This window comes from Gossypium arboreum, chromosome 2, assembly GCF_025698485.1.
Source record: "Gossypium arboreum isolate Shixiya-1 chromosome 2, ASM2569848v2, whole genome shotgun sequence".
Classification (NCBI taxonomy): Eukaryota; Viridiplantae; Streptophyta; class Magnoliopsida; order Malvales; family Malvaceae; genus Gossypium; species Gossypium arboreum.
In genome coordinates, this window is record NC_069071.1 from 111,483,909 (window position 1) to 111,497,456 (window position 13,548).

The 13,548-nt window shown below is 33.1% G+C and overlaps 1 long non-coding RNA gene across 2 annotated transcripts; it reads left to right on the forward strand.

The window, feature by feature from the left end:
* Positions 1-2,518: 2,518 nt before the first annotated feature.
* LOC128289390 (uncharacterized) lies at positions 2,519-7,456 on the forward strand. Of its 2 annotated transcripts, XR_008279040.1 has the most exons (4): positions 2,520-3,138; positions 3,240-3,311; positions 3,567-3,919; positions 7,208-7,456. It is a non-coding gene; the product is annotated as an uncharacterized LOC128289390 (long non-coding RNA). The 2 variants fall into 2 exon arrangements; XR_008279039.1 differs by having other exon boundaries at positions 2,519-3,311.
* The last annotated feature ends 6,092 nt before the right edge of the window (positions 7,457-13,548 follow it).

The following is a 13,548-nucleotide window of genomic DNA, read 5'->3' on the forward strand; positions in this document are numbered from 1 at the left end:
TTATCTTTGTATTTCTATTATCATTACATAGTAGTACGTATTTTCATTATATACATGTATATATATATATGTTATATAGCATTATTAATAGCTTAATACTATTGTTTTAGGTATTTGTGTGTCACATATGCTTTCATTAAATATATATATATTATATTCCCTATTAAGCACATATCTTACATTACATACATTTTATATACATATATATTTTTACGTATACTCTGTCTAATCTTTTAATATATTACATATATTTTGTGTGCATATATGTCTCATTAATATCGCATTTTATGTATTTTAATACTACGTACACATATTATTATTTTTAATATATACATTTATGTGTTTATATATCGTTATTATAAGTCTTTGTTATTGTTACTATTTTTAATAAATATTGCATACATATTTGTAATCTGTATTATATGTTTTACATACATGTGCTCCCTACTACTTCATATTCACATTATTACTATCATATTTAAATACCATGCGTTATTATCGTTTCGTACTATTGTTATTTACATTATTATTATTATCGTTATCGTTTTCGTTGTCATTGTTATTTTTATTTTTGCCATGTTTATCATTTGTTTATAATTGCATATTATTAGCCTTGATCTTACTTCATCTTTTACAGCTTGATCATGTTATTGTTTTGACAATCGTCGCACCATTATTATATTCTTATACACATCAATGCTATATTTTGCTTTTACATTTTATTATAAATCGCGTTGCTTTTTGTTCAATGTATTAAAACAATTCTTTCATAAGAGCAAAATCCGTTATTAGGTAGTCCAAATAATCGTGCCCTAACTTACTGGGTTTCGACTTTTCCCATTTAACCTAAATAACGGAATACTCTTTTAAATCATTATACGAGTTTTGAAAATGCTTATTCTCGAAGATGTGAAGTGTTGTGCCCTAACTTACGGGCATGATATTTTGTCATCTCGAAATAAGAATTTTGTTTAGAAATAAAGGCAATATTCGGTGTTTGAGAATTGAGAGAACGCATTCCTAACTTCTCGGGTTTCGACTTCTCTCGTTATTCTAAATAATCGAATACCCTTTTAATAAAATACATAGATTTCATAAAAGGCAAGCTCGCTCTCGAAAATTTAAGATGTCGTGTCCTAACTTACTGGGTGTGACATTTTATATTTTGAGACGAGAGGGTCTTTAACACTTGAGCTTTTTATAAAGAAGGATCGTATTTTAAAATTCTTTCAAATTTTTTTAATTTTCGACACTAAGACACTAATTAATCAACTAGGTACCAATTTTAGGCATATCGAGGGTGCTAATCCTTCCTCGTGCGTAACCGACTCTCGAACCTGTTTTCTTGATTCTCGTAGACCAAAATTGTTGTTTAAATAAACCAAACTATTTATTAAAAACAACCACTTTTATGAGGTGACCCGATCACACCTCGTCAAAAAGGATTGGTGGCGACTCCCGTTCTTTTATTTTCAAAATCCAAGTCGATTCCCGTTTTTTTTTCAAAAAAAAAATGGTTACGACAATATATATGTCAGAATTTATCTAAGTGAAATTTTAAAAAAAAAAAACCTCGTTCTTGACTTAATGGTTTGTATGTTTATACTAAATATCCACATCATCGATTCGAATCATAAGAATAGTTTTATTGTGGTGTGCATGAATCAACCATGATTTATTCATGTTAAAGATGTGTAAATCAATCGCAAATATAATTTTTATTTTAGAAGTTTTATATGATTTATATTTAATTATTTGTTGTATTTATATGTTATTATGTGGATCATGAGTTTACTTTAAATTAAAGATGTATAATTAATAAATGATAGGTACAATAATTTATATATTAAACTTTTAAAAAGGAAAATGTAGATTCAAATATTACAAATTTTGATGTAGTAAAGGTTGAATAGTTAATTTGAACTATACATTAGGAGTGCATTTGAAATGCCTAAATATAATTTTCATTTAAGAATAATTGGTAGATAAAATCCACATGCATCATGGTCAACTTTTGCTTTCTTCAACAAAAAGGGGAAAAAGAAAATTTAAGTGCAGCAACAAAATAAAAAATAAAAAATCCAACAAATATTTTTAAGTTATATCATTGATTTGGTGAGGTTATGACAATATTATGATTTTATCCAACATTTTTCTAATCAAGCTTTAACTTGCAAGGCTTATAAATTAAAAAAAACAATTTAAAGATTTAATTTATCTATATAATTATAAATTTATATTATAATTTTAGTTATGTTGGTTTATGTAATATTTTTAAGTAAAATATTCAAAATTCTAATTTTAACAATTTCAATTCCTTTCTATAATCTTTTTTTTTTTGAAACAAATATTCACTGGAATATTATTCAAAGCAGGCCTAACAACCACACCAAAAGCAAATAGAACAAAAGTCAAAAAACCAAATACAAAGGAAACCCAAAAAGAAACCGAAGCCCAAACAGAAAAACAGTAGAAAACCAAAATAAAACACAATGGCCCGAAAAGAAAACAATCCAGCAAAAGGACAATGGGAGCTCTAGAGTCTTCGGCACTCCAGTTGTAATCCATTAAAAGAAAACCCCTCTTGAAAGCAACAAAAAAATGCATGGGAAAGGCCAACAAATCAGAAGCTTTAAACGTCCATCAATCTACACCATAAGAAAAATCTTCCCATTTCCCCAAAGCACTTTGGAGATAACACCCTGTAGAATTTGAAACTCACAGCAAAACAATTTCTTCAGAAAACACTCCCACCTAACTCTTCATTTCCCCTCCTTCTTGACTCTCTCGCCTCCTCCGTCCATCGCTTATCTTCAGCCACCAGCTCCGCAACACCAGAAGGGACTAGATTCAACAGATAAGTAGAATCTCCTTTCTTAATTCCTTCAGATGCTAGAAAATGGGCTACCTTGTTAGCCTCCCTGTTAGTAAAGAGAAATACACATAAACTGAAACTTAAACTCAGCTTCAAAGCATCATTGATATAAATTGAGATCTCAGAACTATCATTCATCTTTTTTTGCAGCTTCCGGATTACCGGCTAAGAGTCTCCCTCAACCTCCACCTCTCTCAAACCAAGTTGTACCCCAAGATTCAGAGCCTGAACACACGCAACCGTTTCTGCTGCAAATACAGACGGTATGTTTGTGTTCATTACAGTTTTTGAACATATGATCCTAGCTTCCTTATTACGCACCACTAATCCTGAGCATGATTCTTTTTTTTATGGTTGTTGAAAGCTGCGCCAAAGTTTATTTTCAGCCTCGATCCCATCGGTACAACCCATCTGTCCACATACACCCTTCTTTCAGGTACACAACAATGCAAACCATCAAGTTCCTTTGAATAGTTGTTCACAAAAATAACAATTTGAGCACTTGATTTAATCTCCCCCTCATGAATAAATCTATTTCGAAAAGTCCAAATCGCCCATAAAACACATGCTATCATTCTACAGTTAGCCATAGATCTGGACTCAAAAGTACTTTTTATCCAGTCTCTGAAATTTAAGGTTTTATAGGAAATAGGCCAAAAAATACTTAACTGCTCCCATGTTTCCTTTGTAGAAGGGCATTCACGAAACAGATGCTCCTTTGTCTCCGCTCCAGATTAACACCACCGACACGTAGGAGAATCCAACATTCTTCGATAGTGTAGATTACTGAAAGTAGGTACATAGTTACACAAAAGTCTCCAAACTGTAATTTTAATTTTAGGAGGTAGGTCCAGTTTCCATAGTTTCTTGTAAAGTTGTATGTAATCTGCTTGTATTTGGTTTCGTCCTTCATGTAAAAGGATTTTGTGACCAATACGAACCGAGTACTCCCCAGACAACTCACGCCTCCAGATGAGAGAATTTTCTTGCTCAAACAAAGGAAGAGGAATGCAAAGAATTCTTTTTGCAACTGGCATAGAGAAGGTACTATGAATCAACTCAAAATTCTATTATCTAGAATCAGCATGAATCAGATTTGCCACTTTATTAATTCTAGGATTACTATTCATGTTTTGGACTCTGACCTCTTCATTTCTAGGGATCCAAACATCTTCCCAGATAGAAACTTTCTGACCATCCCCGATCTTCCATGCCATTCCCTTCAAAACTAGTCCCCTTGTGGCCCATAGACTTTGCTAGGTAAAAGAAGGTAAATTTCCCAATCTAGCGTTTAAGAAATCAGAATCCTTAAAGTATTTGGCTTTTAAAGTACGCGCTAGTAAGGAATTAAGGTATCGTAACAAACGCCATTCCTGTTGGCCAATAAAGCTATATTAAAAGAACTCAAATGACGAAAACCCATGCCTCCTCCCTCTTTCAACGCACATAAAGACCTTCAATCACACCAATGCATCCTTCTCTTGCCATGATTATTCCTCCACCAAAATGAACCCATTATATTTTCCAACTGTAAACAAAGAGTTTTTGTAAAAGAAAACAAGACATCGTATAAGTGGGCAGAGCCTGTAAAACAGCTTTAATAAAAATTTCTTTTGTAACATTTGGAAATAGGGCTTAAATAGAATATTGGTTGTGAAACTACAAATTTGATATAGAAAAGTTTATTTTGATTAATTTTTATGATTTACCAAGTTATTAGATGCATGTGTTAGAGTATTGATAAGAAATTTTATAGATTGCATGTTTAATTTGCCTATTAGGGCTTATTTGCAGAAGTTGTTGTAACAGCTCGATTTAGGGTCTAAACAGAACGATGGTTTTAGAACCACGAATTCGAAGTTGAAAAATTTATTCTGATTAAGTTTTAAGGTTTATTTATTGATTAAAAAATGTGTAAAAATATCGTTAAGTAATTTTACTAATAAAGTGCTTAATTGGACTTTTAGGACTAAATTGTATAAGTTGTAAAATATGTGTTCTAATTCATAAGTAATTGATTGAAATGGGGGTTTAAAGAGGAGGTCCTTAAATGGTAATTAGATCATTATATTTTGTTTGGACAAAAAAGGGCATGAATAGGATAAAATTTTAAAGAAAGATTTTAAAGGTATTTTAGTTATTTGGTAATTAAAAGAAATAAAAAGGGAAAATAAAGTCAAAATTGACTCATCTTTTTCATGGAGACTGAAATTAGCATGGGGGAAGACATGGATAGGGTTTTTAAGCTTTCCAAGCTCAATAGTAAGTCCATTCTAGTTTCGTTTTTCAAGTTCTTTACGATTTCGAAATCTCGGTAACTTGATTAAGCTTATTTTAGTAATAATTTAAGTTAGGGTTCATATTTGGAAAAATACTTATAGGTGGAATGTGTTTATTTTGATTTTTATGGTAGAATGTCAAGGATGAAGTTATGTTAAACAACTTTTGCTAAGCGGTTTTAAGCAAAAATGAATAAAACGGCTTAATTGGTAAAATTTATTATTGTTCATAATTATGTGTTAGAGTGAGAATTTGATGTTGTCATAGAAGGGAAAAATGATTAGTATGTTATAAAACATAAGAATAAGGGGTGAATTTTAATTCCCGAGCCTAAGGGTAAAAGTGTAAATATATAAAAGTTTAGAGGTAAAATTATAATTTTGTAAAAGTTTGAGTTAAGGACTGTTTTGAATATTAAATTAATTAAGTAAGTAAAATATGATGTTTTAGATCCCGAAAAATGAGATTTGAATTTAGAATGGGAGAAAAATTGAAAATCGGGAAAGTTGGTAAAATGACCGTTTTAGTATCGAGGTAAGTTCATATGTATAATAAGTATTAATTTATGCATGTTTCAATGATGATTTAAATGTTCAATATTAATTCGACATGGAAATGAGAAAGTATGTAAGTTTGTATGTAAATAATACATTATCTTTATTATGTTTTTGTATTTCAGCATATTTTATGTATTGTAGCTGATTTTTGAATCATAATTGACTATTGGAAGTATGAAATCAAGTATTAGAAAGAGAGAAATTTCGGTTGAACTTTCGGAAAGATTGAATGATACAGATGGTATGTAGCTAGGTCACATGTATGGTGCTGAGTGCACATCATGTGTACAAGAGAGCTACGAGACATTATGATGTAGCTAGGTCGCATGGGTGATACTATGTGTATACCATGTAGAGAAGAGAGCTACGGGATATATGTAGCTAGGTCGCATGCGTGGTTCCAGGTGAAGGACACCATGTAGACAAAAGAGCTATGAGATAAACTGGTTAGGTCACATGGGTGGTACTAAGTGTTTATCATGTGTAGAAGAGAGCTAAAATTATGTGTACAATTGAGTTAGGTCACATGAGTGGTGCTAAGTGAAGGCCACTATGTGTACAAGAGAGCTTCGATTTTAAAGGTGGGCTGTGTGCGATACCATCACAGATCTCATATTATTCAAGCGCTCAACCGGGAAATTGATTAAATGAAATTGTGTATGACTTTGTGACGATAAGTGTAAGCATATACGTGTGTAACTTATGAGCAATATGCTTGATATGTGATTGGAAATTGGAAAGATTGTTATGGGAAAGTGATGAATACAATTGAAGTGTGAAAGATCAAAATTGACAATAAAACTGTTTTGAATAGTTGCGTGATGTGAATCTAAAATTTACCAAAAATAGTAGAAATTGAATCGAGATCGAATGAGATATAAAATTAGAGCTTAATGAGTCTATTTTCATATAATGTAAACAGAGCAAGCAAAGGAATTTTATATTATGAGATATTTAAGTTTTGAGAGATCGTTCGAATGACTACGTGATCCCTTGTTCGACTTGAAAAATAATTAAAAATTTTTAAAAATAATTAGGGATATAATTTATATTTTGAAATCCTTAATGAGTCTAGTTTCAAATGAAATAAACGAGAACATCCTTTGAATTCTGTACGAGGAGAAAGTTGATTCGTAGTGAAGAGTGGTCAAAACAGCTAAGTAGTGAAACAGGGGTAATTTCAATGAATAAATTGTACTAATTATCTAGACCAAAAAATTCTGAATATATGTGAATATTGTTTCAAGGAAAATTAACGATTTGTAATTTGGAGTTCTGTAGCTCTAGAAATAAATAATTTAGCTGCTGGTACTCTGCTAGACAGCTTATTTTGAACCTGTTTATGATTGTAATAGTGAAAGTATGTGCGTTTGTGATGGTAATATTCCGGGAACATATTGTGACTTTGTTTAAAGTATGATAATGTATTGTTTATTAATATTTACATACTTACTAAGTTATAATGTTTACTCCCTTCATTTCCTTTTTCCTATAGTGTCGCAAATGTTAGCTCGAGTTGGAGGTCACCGGAGGTTAAATCACACTATCAAACTATTGATCGATATATAAATGTTTTAAAGTATTTTAAGTCTTTGGGATGCATGGAGACTCGTTTAATTGTTATTAAATTTTTAGGAATTGGCTTAAAATACTGACCTATGTTATTTGAAGGTCTTTATTGTATAAAGTCATTTAATGTAGATAGTCTTGACTATGTTATTAATTAAATGATGCAATTTATGAATGTGCATGCTTGCCTATGTGTGTGATTGAATTAAAGCATGATATGGGTCTTGTAAGCTCTTTTTAAGGAACAGTTTGAATGTGTTTGAAAAAGTTTTAAATTAGAGTGAAATTATGAATCGGTTTTTATACGATGATTAGTGATTAAGTCCGGTAATGCCTAGTACCCTGTTCCGACGTCAAACACGGGTAAGGGGTGTTACATCTTTACCTCTTTGAGAAATATGTCTTATACTCCAATTGTTGATTTTCTGCTTCATGCAATCTTTCAAATTTTGAAAAGCTAATTTTTTTTTATGACCCACCAAATTTGGAAGCCCAAGATCTCTCTCCATATCTGTAGAACAACGAATATTAAGAGCTCGAAAAACCATATTCTTGTCATGATCCTTCACATTAGTACTGGAAAAAAATCGTGGATTTCTCAAAATTTACACACTGTCCCGAACAAGCCTCATACTCCGCAAGAATGTCCTTCAGCGTATTGATCCCCTGATTCGATACCTCTCCGAACAAGATGCAATCATCTGCAAACATAAGATGGGTGATAGGCGGGGCAGACTTGCAAACTTTAGCCTCACAATTTTCTTGTCCAGACTAGCCAATCTCATTAGTGCAGAAAGTCCTTCACAATAAAATAAAAAGAGATAAGGACTTAAGGGATTCCCTTGGCGCAAACCCCTAGAAGGCTTAAAACAATTCCTTTCTTCCCAATTAATCAAGATGGAATATTAGGCAGAACTCGCACAGCGTAAAATCAAATCAATGAAACGCCCATCAAAACCCATTTTTAACATTATTCCTTTTATGAAAGGCCACTCCACTCTGTCATAAGCCTTACTCATATCAAGTTTTAAAGCCGTGAGACCCTTTCTCCCATATCTGCTGTTCTTAAACGAGTGAAGTACTTCATAAGTCAAAAGTACATTGTCTGTAATGAGTGTCCCTAGAACAAAAGCACTCTGCGAATCATCAATACACTCATGTAAAGCATTTTGAAGCCTATTAGCAACAGTTTTTGCAATAATCTTATAAATAACTATGTATAAACTAATAGGGCGATAATTCATCAGATTTATAGGAATAGCCGTTTTGGGAATCAGCACCAATTGGGTTTTGTTAATATCCTCTAAAGGTTTTCCTTTATTAAGAATATCTAAGCAAAAACCACTCACATCCTTACCAATAATGTGCCAGAATTTTTGGTAAAAAATTGTTGGAAAACCATCAGCACCTGAGGCTTTTATAGGCCTTATACTTTCTAATGCCTCAATAATTTTAGCCTCTTTGAAAGTTGTCGTCAAGCTTTGATTCATGTTGTCAGAGACACATGAATAGACCCCGGAAAGAATGTGCTCCAAATCACCAATTCCTCTAGAGTCAAAGAGGTCAGAAAAGTACCCACGGGCAATGCTCTCTACCTCCCATCCATTTGTAGTAAGAGATCCATCCCTTCGTTGCAAACCTCGTATACGATTCACTTGTCTTCTTTGGGAAGCAAATCTATGAAAAAATGAAGTATTCTTGTCCCCTATTTTCAACCAATTAACTTTTGCCTTTTGCTTCCAATATTTCTCCTCCTTGTCCAATTCCATATTCAAGTGAAGTTTGACCTCAACAATCTTGCCCAAATTTTCCTCAGAATTCTCATCATTATTCAACTTCTCCAATCGCCTATTCAAACACTTCACTTTCCGCCCTATTTTACTTTTAATTTTGTTCCCCCAAACTTTCAATCCATTAGCAAGATTTGTCATGCGAGAAAGAAAAGATCTAGAACTACCCTCCCATAACTTCCTAATGATAATGCTCTAGAATAACGTATTTTTATGTATTAATCATGTGTTTATTCTGAGCTTGATCCTACTAATTTGAGCTATTTATGTCTTTTTATCTTTTAGGGACTGATTTGGAGGCAAAAGCAAAATTAATGGACAAAAGTGTGAATTTGGAGACATAATGGGCTGATATGCGACACAGGAAAAAGATTGTGCCAAAAGTGCAAGCATGGAAGACACAAGACTAAAAACGCAAAAAGAAGAGATTTTATTCTATAAGACTCCATTTTGTTTATATTAGGATAATTTATATTAGGATAATTATTAGGATTATTTAAATTTTAGGATTTTATTTTAATTATCTCTATTTATCTTTAATTAAATGTATTTATCTTTTTAGAATTTAGTTAAATTAGACTATCTCCCTAACACTATAAATAGGGGGTGAAGTGACTCTATTGGGGATCATCTTTTTCTGTAAACACTCTCCCCCTGAAAGTCTAGGCTTTTGTTTCTTCATATTTTCTTTCAATAAAATTCCCTTTTTTATTTTTATATTTATTTTCTTTTTCAACCATTATCATGAGCCACTAAAACCTATCTAGCTGAAAGTTGTCAATATTCCCCAAAAAGGGTTCTTGAGGCTTAGAATTAGATTTAGCCTTCTCGCCAAGTATTCATCGTTTCTTCGCACTATGGGTGACGCCTGTTCATGGCTCTTAAGAAGTAAGCTTTTCAAAGATATGCAAAGGCGGCCGCTTTGTATGTTTTGGAAGGATTGCATAGTCGGTTCGTTAACTTCATCGTGATCGAGGTTGGCGAGCCAAAGAGACAAAATGGCGGGATTCGCCATTGAAAGCGTTGATCTAGCATAGATTATTGGCTAGAGTCGGGTTCCTAAAATCGTAAGTCTAATCTTTAGAGTGGTGGTCGTAGGCGTCCTCTTCCACTATAACTGGCTTATTTGAGTTGAGAAGGGTTATTTAAAAGCCAAGGATCGAACTCAAGGCGGAATGAGACAACTGGAGGCTGGAATCTACCAATAAGAATTTCTTTTCCTTTAACTCTCTTTATTATTTTTATTATTTTCGTAATCACAATTTCAGTCAACTTTAGATTCTGTTTTTCATTCTTTTCCAAATCAAATCTTTAATTCTGTTATTTTTATTTTTTTCTGTCACGTAGGTTTTCTTGGACACGATTTTGCCCAGGATTTCGAGAAAAAACATTCGTATAATCCGATCCCTGAGGATTCGACCCTACTTCCCCTTTACTATTCTTTTTCATTATTTTACAGGAAATAGGATATTTTTGGTGCTCTCAATGACGCATCACCTAATCTGATCCTCACACGACTCCTCCAAAACCCACCAAGCTTCAAAACGAAATCTAGTAGATCTTCGAACCATCCTATCATTCACCGTTTCAAATAATAAAGGATAATGGTCCGAGAAAGAATGTGGAAGATGCCTCAAAGAATAATTAGGGAAAAAATGAAGCCAAGCATGATTGGCCACCACTCTATCAATTCTTTCCCTAATGTTCCGATCCAACGTTCTGCCTCTTTCCCACGTGAACCAAGCTCCTGAAAAACCAATATCCTCCAATTGACAAGCATCCAAAGTTCTTCGGAAAACCTTCATCCTAGCCTCCTCCCATGGTAAGCCTTCCTGTTTTTCATGAGCAAAAAGAATATCATTGAAATCGCCCCCCACTAACCAAGGAAGCGAATTATTTCTCCCTAATCTTCGAAGTAACTCCCAAGTTTCCACTTTATTTCTAACCTCCGGAGCCCCATAAAACCTAGTAAACCGCCATCAAGAAGTGGCATCATCTTCTTGAATTTCCACATCGATATGATTTTTTGAGAAACTCTGCAAAATTACTAGACCACTTCCATTCCACCCAAGACTTAAGCCCCCTTGGGGCCCTTCCTCCGAAACATCAATTCCATCAAAAAATCTGCACCATCTCTTCACTACCTCTATTTTATTAACACTTAATTTTGTCTCCATAAAAAAGCCAATTTGGGGATGATAGATCTTCAGCATATACTGAAGTCTTTTAACAGCTTGCAGACTCCCCAATCCGCAAACATTCCAACATGATATTTTCATTGCATCCAGCCGGCTCACCCAATGGCAGCCGCCGATATCTGTTTAGCCTAAGAAGAATTCTCCTCCGCAACCTCCAGTGAATCTTGGCCAAAAGAAACATTAGAGATCAAAGCGTTAAATCTCTGCCTTTTTTTTTCCTTCTTCATTAATAAAAGGCTCTTCCTCTAATTCACAATCCATATTAATCACTTCCAGCCCATTTGGCCAGCCCACACCACCTGGTGCTTTCTTTTGAACGTCACTAGGAAATGAAGGCCCAAAAATTTGACCTTTTCCAAGATCCAAATCCTTATCTCCATTATTTCTAAAATTATTTCCTTGCAGGTAATCATTCACAACAGCAGGAAATTTGGAGCCTTCCAAATTAATTCCCAGAGGGGAAATAAAATTAGCTCCTGATTCACTGCTTTGATTATGACTAAATTGCTGGCTAGAATATTGCCCAAAACGGGGCTTTCCAAAAAAACTATTGTCTTTCTCCCCCTGCCACCAGATACTGTTAGCAATGGAAGCCCTCCTCTCTTGAGCTCTCAAAGATAAATCCCAGCCCATCTCTACTTCCTACATTCCAAATTGTAACCTCCTCGGACAGAAACTATCGCCATGACCAAGACATCCACATAAAAAGCAAAATAAAGTTAATCTTTCGTACTTAAATTTTTCATAAGTAAACTTTGCCTCGGAAATCTTAATTTTCTTCCTTCTTTTCAGGGGAATTCGAACATCAATTTGAACATTTATATTCGAACATTAATTTTCTTCCTTCTATATATATAGAATATAAAGGTTTAAACATGTTAGAGATCCTTACAATCATTTGAAATTTAAAAATCCATCCTTTTTCTTTAACATTGAGTCCCTTTTTTTTTTTTAATTTAAAAATCTTGATTCTTACGTCCAATTTACAATTATAAAAGGATAGAATAACTTTTAGCTTTCAATGTTTTTAGTTTATTCAATTTGGTTATTACACTTTAAAAGTACAAAAATTATTAAAAAATAATTTTTATATCTTTAATAAAAAATCCTAAAAAGTTTTAAAAAGTATAATTTTTAAAAATTTAAAAATTTAAAACTCTTTAAAATTAAAAATAAAAATTTTTAAAAACATTTAGAAAAACTCATAAAATTATAAAAATAATATAAAATGTTTCAAGATTTCAAAAAAAAAAAGAAAAGAAAAGAAAATTCACTGAATCGTAACAAGTAAAGGTGTCTACAAACCAAGTAAAGTTGAGACCCATATAACTGTAATCCTTACTCTCTATCAAAAGTCAACTTAGTAATTTGATCAACTTTCATGTTATCTTCTCTAGGAACATAATCAATGGCCCATTTAACCTCCTTCATTAAAAGTTGATTAGTGTGCCTTATTAAAGCATAATTTGTCCCCTTCAAAAAGGACTCCTAATGCTCCTAATAACTTTCTGTTGTCACTCTGTATCAAAATTCTGTCATGACATCTTCCTTGCGCCAAAGTTACACTATTAAGAATACCCCATAATTCAACTTCAAAAATAGAATAAATTCCTATTTTGCGATTAAAACCAACAACCCAATCTCCATTATGGTCTCTCAGAACTCTACCTGTCGAGGTGGAACCTGTGTTAATTTTAACAGCGCTATCAACCCTAGTGTGAATCCACTTGTCTATTCCCACAAAGTCATCCTTCGATGCATGACTACTAGACCTCCCTCCCCTGCGAGTAGAATTGTATTGTTGACCCAATTGTAAGCGTCTTTAACAACCTCTTCTATATTCCACGACAATCTTTGGAAGGTGACTATATTATGGTTCTTCCAAATTCTCCGAGTAAAAAGGCCAAATAAGCATGGCCAATCAACTTTTCCCCAATCGATATTAATATGATTCTCCAAATTAAACTTAAGCTATTCCTGCAAATTACTTGAAAAGAAAGCATTTAGTTTATTAGAGGGAATGATTCAAAACCATACCTTTTTCGCTGCGTTGCAATCCCTAATAGCATGAAGCACATCTTCATATCCATGACCACAAATTGAGCATCTTGCATCATTAATCACACCATGCCTTAGCCTCTCTACTTGAGTAAGCAATCTTTGTTGAGAACCAACCAAAGGAAAACCCGGACTCTTTGAAGCACCTCAACCTTCCAAGGTAATTTCCAATCTTCCTCCACAGAATTCCATGAACTTTCTTTAACCTTATGATAAGCGCT